General features: G+C 56.3%; 2 protein-coding genes across 4 annotated transcripts in view; both read right to left on the minus strand.

Moving 5' to 3' along the window:
- Positions 1 to 12,819, minus strand: part of ZNF385C (zinc finger protein 385C) — a 76,273-nt gene that overhangs the window by 55,727 nt on the left and 7,727 nt on the right. The window contains exon 1 of one of the 3 annotated variants that reach the window (XM_040536788.1): positions 5,299 to 5,374. The exons of the other annotated variants lie outside the window; for them this stretch is intronic. The gene's annotated coding sequence lies outside the window, so the exon portion shown is untranslated. Of the gene's footprint in view, positions 1 to 5,298; positions 5,375 to 12,819 lie in introns of those variants that run through there. 3 annotated transcript variants of the gene reach the window in all.
- The window catches only part of KAT2A (lysine acetyltransferase 2A), a 36,022-nt gene continuing 34,956 nt past the window's right edge, over positions 11,754 to 12,819 (minus strand). The window contains exon 21 of the mRNA XM_040536638.1: positions 11,754 to 11,763. The gene's annotated coding sequence lies outside the window, so the exon portion shown is untranslated. The remainder of the gene's footprint in view (positions 11,764 to 12,819) is intronic.

Below are 12,819 nucleotides of genomic sequence, written 5' to 3' on the forward strand. Positions count from 1 at the left end.
GATGAACAGCTGGAGCAGGCAGTGTTACACCCCTCATCCTCTGTACCCTGTTGTGCTGGCTGCTGCCAATGATTCCCCTAGGAAAATCTCTCATCCTTGCACCCTCAGTTGGGGGTTGCAGCCTCAGTTGTCCCTCTTTGGGGACACCATTGGCTGATCTGCGCAGCCAGTGCCAGGTTTTGAAGCAGCCCCGTGCTGGGACATGCTCCCGAACAGGAACCAAATTCTTCCAAAAACTTAAATTCCCACCCAGGCACTGGAAAGCGGCGTCCGTGCTAACACACAGCAGTTGCCTTGCATGCATGGGCACATGTGCACATACCTCAGGATGCCAGGACACACCAAGGTGCAGGCAGGGCTGAATTTCTCCTGCTGAGCAGCTCACAGTAAAGAGCAGCCCCCTTCCCCCAGCAGGACGCAGGGGAATCAAAGGCAGTGCCAGCAGGCACCTGCAATGTGCTGACACATTTATGCACTCCCAGCCTGTAGTTGAGGAGCTGGAGCCCGGGGGACATGGCAGAGATGTTGCACCACCCACCCCTCATGCTGGGGCCCCCTAAAACCTCCAAAATAGCTGGGTTTTAGTACACAGAACAGGCCTTACGTGCAGAAAAGCATCTACATGGGTTGAGGTAAGGCACTGAATATTTAGGCCAGGCTGAAATACTGACAGGAGCATGGATTCAATGGGCATTTGGTCCTTTGTCTCTGCTCTGATACTCTGAGTGGTTGAGGACTGCTCTCACCAAGCTGTCCCCAGCAGAAAACACAGCCTAGACAGAAATTCGTGTTGATGAAACCCAAGTGCCTGCCCAGGTTTATCCCCAGGGGCCCCCATCCAGCACCCAAGCACCCACCACCCTGGCAGGCAGCATGGGGCCCCTTCCTGCATTTACTGCATCCCACGGCTGTTTTCTGTTCTGCTGGGCCTGAACACAACCAACCCCACACACGGCCAGAACCTCAACCCCAATAAAACTGCATCTACCACAGATTTTGAGCACATCAACAGTGCTGAAGACCCACTCCATCTAGTAATGCCAAACCAGGACAGCCTTAACCAGAAGTTTGAGTGAATTTGCTAAGAGTAAGAAATTAGAAAAATAGTAATCTTGTTTGAGTTCACATAATTTCATAACTTTGAATCTGCTTCCTTTATTTGTGCACGAGGGCATATAATATTGAATAAAAGCAACAGAAATAGAACAATTAGCATGAAAGTCACCACCAGCAGCTGTCACAAAACCCAGCTAACCCGCCACCCCAAGCAACAGCCTTTTTGCAGTGGCCCTGCTCATATTTGCCAAGATCTGCAGAAAAGCCAGAAAAACACTCTTACCCCAGCAGGGCTGAAATCACTCCATCTCATTTCTACTTCTGTTCATGCTTTCCTACTTAAAGCCATCCTTACAGCTCTGAGCACGCCCCCATTAAAATAGGTTTGAGTGCATGAAGTCGCCAGCAGTGGGATCAGGCTTGGAGCCCCGCTCTCCCCTGCGACCTCTCTGCTTCTGGTGCAGCTTTTGCCAGCAGCACCAAGGGACTCCCAGCTGCTCCATCAAAGCTCAGGGCAAGGCAGTGATCCCTGCTGTCCTGCCCCAGCAGCACGAGCTCTTACCTGGATGAAGCTGGAGCTCGGCCGCCCGCAGTCCAGCCTCTGCCGTGTGCTTGGGCAGCGCAGCCGCCCCTACGCCGCCGGCAGAGCCTCCAACTCCTGGCTCAGGTTTCAAGGAGCACTTCAAGCGCGGTTCGATCGCCACTAAATCAGCTCTCATCAGCAGCCTCCGCACCAGAGCCCGGGCGAATATTGGGAGCTCGGCGCTCGCTTCTCAGCAAGCTTTTGCTGGAGCCCCAAGCGTCACGCGGGGGAGCCTCCTGCCAGTTGGCACCTGCTGTGACTGTAGGAGTTACCTTGAGCCAAGAGCAGGGCGAGGGCACCTGACATCAGCTCTACTCGTGAATGAGGAGATGGGGAAGCTTCCTCGAAGGTCAGACCCAGAAAATGCCCCAGGTGGCTTCGCAGAGGGGTGCCAGGCTCAGGGGGAGGGTTGCGAGGGCAGCCAGCCCTAGGGACATGGGGTCCTGCCTGCTGGGAAGATGGAGATGTCCCAGCAGAGCTGCAGGGACAGCAGGAGATGCTCTGGTGTCCTGGGCTAAGATGGAGCAGCTGAGGTCAGACCACAGATTTCAGAGAGCCCTGTCTGTGCCTGCCTTGTGCTCAGCATTTCATAACACCACATAAAACCAGCCCCCCCGCCCTCCCCACAGCCCCAGCATATGTTCTGCTAATGCTGGGGCGAGGCACATTTTGGGATCAGCACATAAACCATCACTCCTCAAAGCAAGGATTACTTTGAGCCCAGGGCTGGCTGCCAGCACAGGGAGCGGAGCAGGTGGGGGCTCCCCCACCGACCACCACCACATTGCGGTCTGAGCCCCCCGCAGGGTGCCCAGGCTGCCTCCCACCCCAACAGCCTCTGCCCCATTCCCATGCACTGAAGGGCACAGGACATCCCGCAGCACCGCCAGCACGCAGAGGACAACACGGTTGTGCCCGTCCTCTCATTTGCACATCAGCGTCATTAACTCGGCGCGTTCTCTGAGTCAGCGCATCTCAAATGAGGACAGTCACAGCCCGAACCGAGGGTACACCGGGCAGGAAAGAACACATCTGTTCTGCAGCAGCATCGCAGAAGCGCCCAGAAGTCCCAGAAAACAAAACACTAAGAACGTGTCTGACTTCCTACACAAGGGTCCTGCAATCCTGTAGCTTGGTGCTCTGTGTCTGTAGCAAGGTGGTTAATCAGCATCACCAGGGACAAAAAGGGAAGAGCAGCGGGGTGACGAGATACAAGGTGCAGCAGCAGTAGGGCAGGGAAAGCACATGTTTTTAAAACAAATGACTTGCTCTCCATGTCCAGTGAGCACATGGCTCTTGTGAATGCAGCACCTTGGCTGGGTTACGGGCAGGGGACCACGGGGCTCGCCCATGCTTGCTGCAGATCACAGAGGTGACCCACCCTGTGCTTCCATCAGCAGAGGGAAAAAAAAAAAAAGTAAATGCACACCAAGAGCCTGACATTTTGTCCCCAGGGGTTTAGCTGTAACTGTTAGCACAGCGTAAGAGAGCAGCAGGAGAGGAAAGATCGAGGAGAGCGCGATTCATCATCCCGCCCGGCTGCTGCTCTCCTGGCCGAGGAATTCCTGGCACAGGACTTTCAAGATCACAAAATCCTTCAGGTTTCTTGCGACCAGCACAGACTGGGGCAGAGCCACAGGAGCTGAGGGTCCCGCTATCAGAGAAGCCCCCACACCAGCAAGGCCATGCACACTGCGGTGGTTTTGGCACCCCAACACCCCAATGCCACCAGTGAGGCGGCACACCATGCTTGGTGCTGTGGAGGACATCTACACCATAAATCATTTTTGTCCTGCTCCGCTCAAGTACGTGCTTAAATCGCAGGGACTCAGCAAGTGTGTGAACCCTGCTGTGCTGGGGCTGCTGTCAAAGGTCCTTCTCCAGCCCCTGTCGCGCTTCCACCCAAAATTCCCAAGCCTTAATTTAGCAGACTGACTCAGCCCTCCCAGCAGGACTCCAGGGGACAGAGCAGGATGGCCAAGCAGGACCCAAGGTCCCGGTCCCCCCAGGAAAACCATGGCCCCCCAGCACCATGCCAGAACACAACAAGGGCAAAAAGCCACCTGAGGACCCAGACCAGCAGCTCCAGGGCTTGCAGCACCACGAAGCCAGCCAGCTGCGAGCAGGAGCAGCGCAGGGCACCGATAAGCTGTGTCACGCCAGGACAGGGCTAAAACACGTGGCTCAAGCAAGCTTTGGGGAGCAGGCAGCCGTGCCACCCCCTGCACGCAGGCCAGCACACCATCAATCACCTCCTGCCAAAAGAGCGATGCCCCAGTCCGGGGGGCTGGTAGACGACGGCTCCGGCTGCTCCCCGCTGCCACCGGGCTGTTTGCCTCTTAAAATAGAGCAGGGAGTGCAACCCGATGCAGCCGTGGCGCAAGTTTTGGCTGAGCCGCTCCTCACTGGCTCTTCCTAGTCTCTACTTTTTTTTTATTATTATTAATATTTTTTTTTTTTCCAAATCCCCCTGAAATCAAACCCAGGCACCGCTTGTGCAATAGCAGCATCTCCTCCAGGCACAGCGCCAGCGGGCACGCAGAGCCAGGAGCCACCAGGCAGCAACGCACGTGGCACAGCTTTGGCCACGCGTGGTCCCAAGAGGCCCCCCCACATCCTCCCCCCCCCACTCTGCTCCAGGACTAACCACCCAGCTCCTCCCTGACCCCCCCCAGAAGCTCATTATCCTGAAAAACTTCAGATAAGGGCTATCCCAAGGGATGGGTCCGAGGCCGCAGCGCTGCCTTGCGCCCGCTCCCGCAGGGTCCAGGAGGACGCGACTTACCACATTTGAAGGACTCGGGACAAGATTATCACATTAAACTTTAAAAGTCTCTGCTCAGGAAGAGCAGCAGCTAATGCTGCTCACTCAGCGGAGCCGAACCCAGATTGTTACAGCTATTTTTTGTGCCGGAGCCACTTAAAGAAGCAAAGCAAAGCTCGGAGGCCTCGAATTACAGCAAGCACAGTGACCCACGTGCTGAGCCTGTCCTGCTGGGCTTGTGCCCCCTCTCGCCTGCACTTAGGTTGCAATATTTTGGGGCCAGAAACTGGCTTTTAGGCATGTTTGTGTATATCTGCTAACACAGGAGCTCTCCAATTTAAGTCTGAGCTCCTGCAGGCTCCTGTAACACAACCTGAATTAATTATTTCATAGTGCTAAGTAAGTGACATTTGAAATCCAGCCATTGCAGCGGTATCAAGTAAAGATATTTGCAAGGGGATCCGTTTAAATCCATGCAGTGTTTTGAGTCACCCCATCAAAGTAAGCCCGGTGCTTTATTAGACCAAAAGTCACCAAACACCCAACCTTCTGGGGGCGGCTCCAGGGCACCCGTGGGGCGCTCAGCCTCGTGGGGCATGCAGCAAATAAGCCCAATGCTGCTGACCGTGAGCCAGCTGTTAAAGCAATATTTATTCAAAAGTTAACAGTAGCACAAGACTTTGCACTGCTTCTTCCTTCTCCAAACCTTTCATGACCCTGGATTGGGTATTTTTTAACCCCCAGGACAGGATTACAACACCAGTACCTCCCCACGTCCCAGGTTTACACACACAAGAGCTTAAACTCAAGAGGGAGCAGCACCAAACGCCACTAAAGCCAAAGCAAAATCTCCCCAGACCTGACCCCCAAAACAAAGGAGCACATCAGGACCTACCAGAGCTTCATGGCAGGGGGCAAAGCAGACTCTACCTGCAGTGTTAAATCCATGAGCAAAGCACCCAACTTAGAAAAGCCCAAGGCCTCCTCCCCTGCCCTTCTTATGGCCCTGGCCAACACGACCCAGCTGGGGCTGCTGAGGTTACAGCCCCAACCCCAGCACCTGCAGCCACTGACGTGGGGATTGGGCACAGCACAGGGAAGGAGAAATCACCGAGCACCTGCCAAAAATCCAAGCTGTTTTCAAACAGCTCTCTTGGATATGTGCTAAAAGAGGTACCCCGGAGCTGCTGGGTTCTGACAAACGCCCAATTTTCTTCCCCAGGTTCTTCTGTATCCTTCTGGGTAACTGCTAAAAATGAAGGTTTTGTCACAAAGTAAGAAAACTGCTCTCGTTAGCTTCCCTAAAAAAGTGCCTGGAAAGGTAAAGGCTGGGGTACAGCACCCTGCATCAGTCGCAGCATGCATAACAGAGTCCAGGCTTAATGGTGACGAGCATCAATACAAAAGTACAAATTTTGGGAAAATTTGCATGCAAGCACGTGTTTCAGCCCCATCAATTTCAGAGGGAACTAAACACTCCCTGAGTGCTTTCCCACCGTGACTGGTCTCCCGACCCTGTGAGAGCTGCCTGCCAAAAACATGAACTTCTGGAGAGAAAGGGCTGGGAGAGAAAGCCCGATTTTGGTTAAAGCAGAGCCCAAAGGGCTGCCCCACTGCTCATTTTCCTTGGCACCATCTGGCCCAGATCTGCAGTGTCGGTGATGACTCTGAAGTTTCCAAAGCTCCCGACTGCCAGGAAAAACTTGAAAAAGCCTCTTTAGCTCTCTAGATGACAAATGAAAAGAACCCCAAATTTATTGTTTTTTTTTTAGAATTTCGAGTGGGAGGAAGGAAAATGGGACGCCCCATGATTTTTTAATGCCGGCGGTTGGCAGTTCCGTATTTAATGTGACAGCATCCCTTTAAGAAAAACATGTTCACACACAAGAAAGAAAATAAATTGGCAAAGCAATTTGCTTTCAAGCCCGCCTGACAATTCCCCGCACAACCACTTTCCTTCAGCCTCGGTCAAGCCGCAGCGGCCAGCGCTTCACGCTGGGCAGCGTATAATCTAAGGGTTTAAGGATGCTTTGCTGGTTGACAAGCCCATCTGCTAATCCTGGAAGCGGTAATTTATCCCAGAGACAGTACAAAGAGATAGTGGAAGAAATAATTCATTGTGTGTGAGACGGAGAGGAGACGCCTTGTCATGTTATCAGGCTGACAGCCCCCCAACACAAACAGGGATGCTCGTTACGGAGCCTGAACCCGGCGTGATCAAAAGGGTTTCTTCATTCGGGGTAGAAAGGGAAAAAAAATTTAAAAGAGAGGAAGAAAGGCAAAGGAGAGCGAAATCAAAGTCTGTGCTTACTGTTTCTTATGAAGGAAACTTGTGAGGAATGCTTTCTGCGGGGCAATTAGTAACCGGGAGCTGAGGGGGGTAGGGGCAGGAACCCGCAGGGCTCGCAGCTGTCACCCGTGGGGGTCAGGGAGTACCGGCCCCATGCCCGGCTGTGGTGCTGGCTCAGTGGGAGCCCCGTGGTGATTTTGGGGTGCCAGGGCCCCGCAGCACCCCCTCGGTCAACATTTACCTGCGAGAACAGGTCAGCAGCGACCAGGAGCACGGGGCAATTCAACGACAGGGCTGCGTGTGGCTGTCACTTCTAGCTAAAATATGGGCAGCCTAAAAGGGGTTAAAGCTTTAAAGGCCCTTCAGCAAATGCTGAAACCAACATCTCTCTCTGTGCTGCACATTTTTGTCTTGGGGTCTGCAGTAGGGACGACCTGAAGCTGATGTGGGCATCCAGAGGGGCTTTTTCCCATGTGGGAGCTGGCGTTCAGGAGGCTCTCTCCTCCCATTCTTCCAACTAGTTGCCACCGGCTTCCATTTAATCGTGTCACGGCCTCTGAGAGCTCACCTTGCAGCCAGAAGGAGGGCAGGGGGGGGACGAGCACGGTGCACTGGCATTGCCCCCTGGCTCCATGGCCCCCTGCCTCTGTTCCCGGCCAGCCTCAGCCCCCCTCACGTGGGACATTTGCACTCCCGAGTCCTGATGTTACCTCTGTGTCTCCGACCGTATTTCTAGGACATCAGCCATCGGCAAATTAGGGCAGTGCAGCTGCTTCATCATGGCCTCTTTAAAAAGCAGTTTTGCTCCAAAGGAGGCTGCAAACAGGGCTCTGCTCTCCGGCCAGGGCCAGGGCCACAGAAACCTCCCCGATTCAGGAGGCACGAGCAGGAGGAGCTGCAGCCAAAATGCAGACAAATAAAAGCAATCCCCTGGGCAGTGCCTCCCGGCTGCTGGACACCCTGAATCAGTGATATTATTTCGAGGTGCTCATCAAAACACATCCCAGAACCGATTTCAGTGCCCTGGCAGGGCCAGGCAGGCTGCTCCATCACCCAAATTTCCCTCTGAGCAGGGGCCGTGTTCCTCCACCCCTGCACCAGAAGAGAGGAACACCTTCATCGCCCTGGCCTCTTGCCTCGGCTCCTCTTAGCTTTCGGCACGGACTTGTCTTCGCACTACTGGAAAGCCATCACTGACAGGCAGGGAATGAAAGAGGACAGATGATAATTAATTGTCCATATCTTTCAGCGTCTCCTGGATATGGGCTAATGAAGTTATACATGACTCTCTGGCTAGAGGACAGAAGGAAAAGAATCGTAGAGCTGGGGTTTACTGTCAGCGATAAGCGTGGCCCGAATTAAGCAGCTCCTCTCTGCACGCTGCTTTGGCTTTCTTTGGTTATTTCCAAACAAATGCAGCTCCTGGAAGCTGCTGTTGCTCACTCCCTTGGTTCTTACAGCAGCTCTGAAAGCTGCAGGAGCCCCCTCTGGGCACTGTGAGCATCCTTCGAGCAGGCAGAGGTCGTCAGTGTCAGGAGAGAAGCGTGCGTGCCCAATTAAATGGAGAAACCTTTGCTCCGAGAGGACCAGAAGGAAATGCGTGTCGGCTGGCAGGTGGCGGCTCTGATATTTATTTGGACAGCACCATTAACGTTATTTAAGGACCTCTAGTGGGCCAGCTTTCCTGTTTAAAAAGAATTTGCAAATGGTTTGTGAAAAGTCGCTTGTCTCCCTGCCATGGCAAACACGTGGCTGCAGGCAGCCGGCACCGAGCGCGCGTAGCCGTGCGCCGTACGCGCCACAGCGCTGGTTCTGCGGGGCGAGGGAGGCAGGGCAGGTCCATAACCTGTCACCCTCTCTGATGCCTCCAGATATTCACTCATTTTGGGTTTTTTTGCTGGGCGATGGCTCCCTCCTGCACGCCAGCGCTCAGCAGATGGGGACCCAGCTCCTCCCTGCTCCACCGTGCAGCCACCTCCCGGCACACATCACATCACCAGCACTGGTAACGGCGTCATCGCAGCAGCTGCCTTAGCATCACCCGATGGGGCACAATCCAGAGGGGCCAGCAGGGCTGGACACAGGGGTGGAGGCTCACAGGGGGCTCCGCTGCAGCACTGGGGGCTGGAAGGCTCCTCCTGCCGTTATCACCGCCCATCAGTGTGTTGCTGGGGGACACGCCGGCAAGGGGACTGGGCAGAGGCTCTGGCAAGGCCACATCCCAGGACATCGGGGTGCCAGACCCCACTGCCCACCCTTGACAAGGGTCTGAGCATGTTCATGGGTGGGCAACGTGAGGAGGCAGCCAAGGCAGGGGTGTGCAAACTGCACCTGGGACCAGGAACCCCAGAGATCCCCCAGCCCCGGTGCACAATCCCAAACAGAGCTGTGCACGAGGATGGGAGCAGGGCTCCCTATTTCACCCCCAGCACGAGCACCCTGCTGCTGCCTGATGATGCTGGCCAGCTGCTGGCTGAAATAAAGCACAGCTGGAGCAGCACCGAGATGCCCGCGGGCACGGTGATGCCCCGGCACCGACCGCGGCCACTCAGGGCCGCCGGGGACGCAGGCGGAGGACGGAGGCCGGGCTCGGTGGAGGCTGGACTGGGCTCTGCTGGCAGCTGGCGGGAGGTGGAGGCGTTGTTGTTATGAAAACATGCGAGGGCCGTGTCTGAAAACATTGCAAGGAGCCAGCTACATAAATAGGCCCTTTATGGCTCTTTCCTGCTCGAAGACAGGCCCTTTCACGAGCGCTTGGCTTCGGCACGGCGGGGTTACTCGGCTAAAAGGGCTCTTCGTGCGGGGCGCGTGGGGGGAGGCAGGGAGGCCGGGCGAGGCGGGGAGGCTGAGCAGCAGCAGCGGAGCAGCAGAGCTGTGGCAGAGCCTGCCCAGGCGGCCAGCACGGCCCCCCCGGTGCCAGCACCCACCTGCATCGGTCCCTCTGCCTCTGCAGCTACCGATGGGGCCTGAGCAATCACCTCTGTCCCCTCGCCAGGACCTGAGCAATCAATGCCGTCCCCTCACCAGGATGCTCCGAGACAAATCATGCTGTGGTCCCCAGGCACCCAGACCAGGGGGTGAGCAAGGAACGGGGCTTTCCACAGAGCCATGGCAGGGACCGGTGCCGGGGGCCTGTTTTCCAACCCCAACTCATCCCTTTCACGCTATTTCCAGGTCAGGTGCATGAGAAAGCGGCGTGGCGAATCCAGGCTCTCCAGGCAGAATTTCTGCTGGAAGGATTCAGGGATTTCCCCCAAGGAGCAGGAGGCTGGGACCTGCCTCCTCCACCGCCACCGAGCCCTGCGTGGGGCACGGCGGCTCCTGTCCCCAGGGACACCCAAAAAGCAGGAGCTGCGATGCCAGGGACGGGAGAGCATCTCGGCGCAGAGCACCTGCCACTCCGCAGCACTTCCACCGGTATTAATCAACGGTTTTATTAGAGAGCCACCGCTAATTGAGCACCTCCGGTGATCCATCTGGTGCCAGCAGCCGCACGTGCAGCAGCAGCACTTTGTTTTTTCGGCCACAGCAATTTAACGCGCTCACGATCCAGTTTGTGCCCCCTCAGCACCAAACCCCACACCGGTTTAGGGAAGTGGGTGACTAAAGCAGCGGGCAAGCGAGCGATCAGTGACTCAGCGGATCATTTTGCTCATCTCACGGCTTTTTTTAGCCCCCCATGGACGGAACTCGCGTTGCAAACCCTGGCTAGGCGCAGCCGCTGCTCCCAGCCTCTCCGGCTGTAACCTGCCCCGTGTCCTGCACCCATCCCAGTGCCATCCCCTGGAAGTCACTGCTCCCACCTTGGCCACTTCCCAGGCTCCCCCTCACTGGCCATGACCTTGGAAAGGTGCCTGGGGCACAGCAGGACGATGCTGGGGACAAAAGGTGATAGAAGATGAGCGTGGAGTGATGCCGGGGCTGCCCCATGCTCGGCTGCATTTGCAGGCGGCCTGGGTGGTGCCGAGGCAGTTTTTCAAGGCAAATATTCATCTCACATGGTCCGCCCTTGGAAAACAGGCTCCTCCAAAAGAGAGCGGAGAGCACTGCCAAAGGCTTTGCGGTGTTTTTCTTTTCCACAATCCTCCCTTTTATTTTTTATGACGCGGAGGGCAGCGGGACAGCCCCAGTCCCAGGCAGGACGGGGCAGCCCAGGAGGTCGGTGTCACGCTGGAGCTGCCCCGCGGTGACTTTTATCGAGAGCTCAGCGCTAAGCTCTTGTCTTAGCAGTAACCCAGGGCTGCAAACACCAGGTGCTTGAATTAGCAAGCTGTTAGAGCTGGGATTCTGCTACCAAACAGCCTAAAGACAAGGGTGAGCACGGTGCAGGGACAACCTTTGGCGGTGCCCCGTGCAGCAGCGATGCCCGAGCGGAGCCGTGCCCGGCGCTGGGATTTGGGCTGCTCCCTAAAGCGGCTCCATTTTCACTTTCCCTTAAATGATTTCCCAGCTGCTTCCCCATTTGAACCGATAATGGGACTTCGCTATCTATCTGGTTTCAAGGGTTGCTTGCCTTGTTCAAGCTGAAGAAAATCAATTCCCCTCTCACTCGAGGCTTTGCGAGACAGATGAACTGAAAATCTCGCCTGCCTGAGCAAAATATTTATTCAGTCTGCAAACAGATTTACTTTTGAACTTTCTATAAATACAGCCGAGGGCACTCATTTAATCCCTTACCAGAAGACCTAATTTTATTTGTTTTGTGTTTTAAAAAACCCCTCACTTTTCCAGCACCTTGTCAGCATGTGAAAAAGGGCAGAGGAGCTGACACCCTTCTCGGCAACGGGAGCGGGACCGTGGGGTGCCCGAGCATGGTCCCACAGTGGGATGGAGCTGGTGATGCCTGGAGGGGGATGATCACAGCCAAGACCTGTGCCCCCCAGCTCCGCAGGGTTTGCTGCTATTTACTTATTTATTTACACCCGAGCAAAGCAGCTGCCGAGGGCTGGAGCAGGCAGAGAGAGGCCAAATCCTCCACAGAGGCTCCTTTGTCCCCTTCCCCGCTCGCTCGCGGGCACACAACGCTTCCCTGTGCTCGGCCGCTCGGGAGGGACCCCCACAACCCAGCCCCTGTCTGTGCCCCCCCCCCCGAACCCTGCGGCTCTGTCCTCCCCCTGCACACCAGGCTGCAGGGCTCAGCGGGGCAGCCCGTGCCCCCCCAGGGGGATCACCCCACCTCTGGGACCCCTCTGCTCCATCCACAGCCCAAAACAGGCTCCGTGGGTGTAGTGATGAGTGATGCAGGCAGCGATGTGCCGCAAGCCTGAGCCTCTCCCCAGCCGCCTTCCCCCCCCCGCCCCTTGGGATCACAGCTCCATCCCGTCCCTAAGCCCCGAGCACGCAGCATCCCTCATCCTCCCTGCCTGCTTTTCTCGTGGTGCTTAACAGCCCGGACCGCAGGGAAACCGGGCTCCTTGCAGCCAGCACGAGAAGAAAAAGCTCCTTTGGTCTGGGTGTCGGGGGGCGGTAGGAAATTGCCTCTCGGTGCCCACCAGGAGGAGGAAATTCCACAGCCTGCCAACAGTTCCCAAGCGCCCACACCACCGCCTTCCTCGCCAAAGAGAGGGTTTGCCTGAACCTTTAGGAAGATAAACATTTGTAAGGATGAACTGAGCATCCTTTCCGCTGCTGAGGACCGGCAGGCAGGTGCTGGACCGCAGCTGGATGCTGGCAGCCCCCGCGGCTCTCCATGCTCTGCTCGCCGGCACCGTGCCCGCGCCGAGCACTGCAGCAAGGCACCGGGCACACGAGCACCCTGGGGTGCAGGTGGCTGCCGGCTTCCTGTAAATCCTTTTGACTCATCCCCTGCCTAAATACGAACTCATCCTGCCCCGGGAGTTTTCAGCCCCGAAACGTGTTGTGCCTCATGAGCATTAATGGAACTTCGCAAATAATCCACCCTCGGAGCTGGGCGCGCTCCCCTTGAGACTGCTGGGGGGCACGATCCCGGAGCCCCAGCTCCCCATTCCCTCCAGAAACACCAACCCCAATTATTGCAAAGTTGCTCCCCCTCCAAATCCCCTCTGTGGTTGCCCTGCTGTCAGCACCCGGCGTGGATTCACACAGTGGGGTCACGCTGGGTCCCTGCCCCGGCCCCACCACCTCCCGCCCCGCACGCTGCCGAGA

Source organism: Cygnus olor, chromosome 25 (assembly GCF_009769625.2).
Source record: "Cygnus olor isolate bCygOlo1 chromosome 25, bCygOlo1.pri.v2, whole genome shotgun sequence".
NCBI classification, from domain to species: Eukaryota; Metazoa; Chordata; class Aves; order Anseriformes; family Anatidae; genus Cygnus; species Cygnus olor.